Source organism: Sander vitreus, chromosome 22 (genome assembly GCF_031162955.1).
Source record: "Sander vitreus isolate 19-12246 chromosome 22, sanVit1, whole genome shotgun sequence".
NCBI classification, from domain to species: domain Eukaryota; kingdom Metazoa; phylum Chordata; class Actinopteri; order Perciformes; family Percidae; genus Sander; species Sander vitreus.
This window is the reverse complement of record NC_135876.1, coordinates 24728882-24733313: the sequence shown is the minus strand read 5'-3', so window position 1 is coordinate 24733313 and position 4432 is coordinate 24728882.

The window sequence follows — 4432 nt, the reverse complement described above, 5'->3', positions numbered from 1 at the left end:
GAGATGTTTGCTGTATGGGACAAAACATGTTTGTAGCCTAAAAACCGTGTGACATCTCTTAGAGCACCTTTAAGTTTACAGACATTTCTGTTAATCCAAAAATCTAAATATGGAAAAACACAACTGTGAAAAAACATATTATACACAGTATATTAGCCTGTGTTTCTACAGACCTTTCTAACAGTATATTGTTTTGCTGCTGTCAGATAAATGTAGTGCAGTAAAGACGTCCAAGTAGCTTTTGTGCTGTTACTGCTTTGCATGGTTGAACGGTGCAAGAGGAAGATGGCTCGGGTCTGTGTTGCTTGGCTGTGTTTTGATGCTTGCATGGCTTCTTATACTGAATGGGGATAATGTTGATGTGTAACTGTGCTGATGTCTTGCTGCTTCCTGTAGCTCTGCATGGCTTATACTGAGGAAGCTTATTTGTTGTTTCTTATTCAAACAATGCAATCAGATTCTTTAAAAGTAGGCTAGCACACAGCCGCTGTCTTGCTCTGGTCTAAAATCATCTAACCAAAGGACTACAGATGAAAATTAGCCGGCTGGCTAACACTGGTACATTTACAGAAATGTTAATTAATGTGTGTTGTACTTTTATGAACTAAAAAGAATAAGAGAGCAGCTTTGTAGAATCCAAAGCCCCTGACGCTTGACCAAATATAGAAACCCAATTACTTTTTGTTTTCTGAAAACATGTATTACAGTTTTGATTTTGCCCTCTTAAAACAGATCAAGCTATTCCTTAGTTCACTCTCCCGAACTAGCGCTGGATTAGAAAGAAGCATTTTGTGTTCACGTGTCAATAGTTTTGTCGTTAATGATCTTCCATACTTTCCACCTGAGTACAGAGAGTGCACAAGAATACCTCACTCTGTGTATTTCAACGCATTCTCATTAAGGGGTTTGTACCATATCGTGCGAAATGAAGATGCTCTGCAGGCGGATTGTCTCTTTAGGATCTTGCAGTGTTTGTTTTTATAATTCCTGCAGAGTTGAACCCTCCTGTTGTCCTCAAAGAAGTTGTCAAAAAGAAATAACGTGGATGGTTCCCTACAACACTCTTCACACATAAAATAAATGATCAGTTCACTATTTTCATTGAATTTGGGTGTTCTAGTCAACTTTATAGCATTTAAAGAAAATAATTGATGAAATAACGTTAAAGAGCTTCAAAAACGTCGAAAAAAAGGGACAAAAACATCTGGAAAATCTTCAAAAACGTCAGGCATAGTGATGAAAAGTCGAAAAAGACGACCAAAAACCCAGAAGATCCAGACCCAGAAAAAGTAAAAACTGCGTGGTCGACGGGAAGACAACACAATTGTACGAAATTAGGCGACTTGCTGACCGGCTAGTCACGTGACGCCGGCTACAGAGCTCCGTGAGCGCCCGCGAGGTGACGGTCTTTTCAGCGGCTGTGACAGTTGAGTTGAACCGACAAGAAGTGAGCGTCACGCGGCAAAGACGGTTAAGTTTAGGCACCAAGACGTCAGGAAAAAGATCGTGGTTTGGATGAAAAACACTCCAAGTTACGAACAGACGTTGCCTGAGTGTCTTTTTTTTCCTACCAACTAACAGTGCTTATGCTTTTTGTGGCTGTAGGCTATATGTACGACTGGTTTATGAGAACAGCCGGCGTATTTACAGTTTTACTCGACATAACTGGTAAACGTGCAGTTTTTTTTATTATGAGGATGTACTTTGTGAAACGATTCCAGTATTTTAGTAGTTTGACCTTATTTCACAAAACATGGAGGGAGAGAAATTGAGGGAGAAAGGGAAAGCTTGGAGGGGAAAAGAGCAAGCCAAGCGTGTGGGCATTCTGTTTATACACACACACACACACACACACACACACACACACACACACACACACAGACACACACGCAGCAGAAGGACGAGAGAGGCGCATACTTTATCTGAATAGCTGAAATGGTATGAAAATAAAGGACAGAATATGCAAGCACCTACACCAAGTTATGTGGCTGTGAACACACACACACACACACACACACACACACACACACACACACACACACACACACACACAAAAGTTGCATTCAAGGACTTCATCCTGTAGTCTGTAATGTTTTCAGAACGTGAGATGAGTGAGTGAGTAAAGGTTTTTCCTGATTAAAGATAAAATAAGACGTTACAGGTTAGCAGTTTGCTCGGCTGGTTTTCGAGAGTGTGGATTCTGTTGACATGTTTATGCATCAGGTGTGTGTGTGTGTGTGTGTGTGTGTGTGTGTGTCTGTGTCTGTCTCTACATGTTTTATGTTTGTTAATAAAGGTGCATGTGTAATACGGGACACATTCATGTTTAAATTACGGGACAGTCGGTGATGGAAGCCTGAACATGACGATATGAAATATGTAGGAAATGAATATGCTGTGTTATATGAATGCAGGTTTATACACACACACACACACACACACACACACCTCTCTATATGTGTGTGTGTGTCCTTCCTGAGAGCGATGCTCGTTTGGTTGGGGGGTCGTCTGTGTCGGTGTTTTGACCCAGATAATTGACCAGTCTCTCTTTTTTCGTAACATCCTCTTTGTAATCTCGGCATCTGTAGTTAAAATCCGTCTGTTATTGTACTTCATTCTGCTGCATCAAACGGCTTCTCTTTTATGTTGTGAGTGAATGAAATTTGCCCTGGAGCAAGGCAGCTGGCTGCTACAGTACAATATATTAGGAAGAAACCTCTTTATTATCTTCCAGTAAGATGAAAGCTGGGCGTTAAATGAGACATTGTGAAAGAAACAAACTACAAGCAAGGTTTCTGCCTCTCTGATCACTTTGTAAAGATCTAACATGTGTGTTGATAACCTTTGCGGTTATGTTTTACCTCAGGCTGTTCTCATGAACCATTTGTACATATCTCTGTAAAGTAAGGCACTGTAATTCATATGTATTCCACGTATTTATTACTGTATTTAACACATTGACTGCTTCTATAAGAGCGGGAAGATCCTCGTAGGGAGCAGGTCGGGGGGGATGTTTGGCTCCTAAAAACACAGGGCTTTGAAGCCAGGGAGCAGAGTTCATGTCCTGAAGAAGTTAAGGAGAAAACACAAGACTTTCACCAGGAAACAGGTGTTCATGTCCTGAAGAAGTTAAGGAGAAAACACAAGACTTTCACCAGGAAACGGGGTGACATTTTCTACAGATTCGGAACATTACACGTGTTTCGCAGTGGTTTTTTTATTTAGGAATGCAGGAGTGCACATCTTAAAAAACAAATATTTGCTTGCCACAGCATTTAAACTCCCTATTTTAACGATCTAAGCGCACGGCGTGAAGCGCCTGGCGCAGGTGCATTTAGGGCGTGTCCGAATCCACTTTTGCTAGTTTAACGGCAGAAAAAATGGTCCGTGTGCCGGGCGCATGGTTCAAAAGGGTTGTGCTTAGTGGGCCCTAAAGGTTTTATCTACAGAGTTACACTCAGACTTGGAGTTATAAGGTTCTATATGTGGCCCAATCATCTTCTGGAATATTTACAGAAGGACCAATCAAATGCTGTCTTTTTATGGCGTCAGGTTGTCTAGCGTTAGCTAACGTTAGCTAGCGCTAGCTAACGTTAGCTAACATGTCCTAATTCTAAAAGTTGTCCTCAGCAAAATCCAAACGCTATAATGCAAAATGGAAATTCAGTCATATCCATTTCCTTGCCAAACATCATTTCCAACTTGATGTATCATATTCTAAGACTAGTTACTGCTAGCTAACGCTAGCTAACGTTAGCTAACGTTAGAGACCGTGTTGGACTTTGATGATGAAAAGGGTTAGAGCCAAACATATTTTAGGAATATGACGCGGTCCAATTGGTCAGTCAGGACAGAAGACCATCAAGGAATAAAACCAAAAGAGTACATGACACACACATAGATGTGGACCACCCTACTTCACCCTGGGGCTCCGTAGAGTGGCCCAGACTCCGTAATACAGACAGTTTATATTCTATTCTACTGGGGTGTCGCCTCCTCTCTCCCATTGGGTGGTTGGGGCCAGGATCCTTTGGCCCTTCTTGGTCCAATGACTTCTTCAGCTGCCCTCTGAAGGAGGAGTGTACCTAATAAGTCATGTAACTCTTACATGACTTCTCACCGGACCACACTCATACTAGTTGTTTCACAACCTATATCTCTCATCCTGTCTCTAGGGATTTTGTACTTTTCCACTGTCCCATACTGATGTAACCTGTCAATGCCAGCTCATCATGTGTTAACAGTAAGGGTAATGATCTAATCAAGCTTACACGCATACTACAAAGAGCACCATTGATTATCTACTCAAACATACTTTCCTTACCTACACCCACATTTCCTAAAGGTTCAATATTTTTATTTCCTCACAGATACACTGACTGAGGATAAGTACCTCACACAACCACAGTTAAAAACAAGAAGATCTGAACTA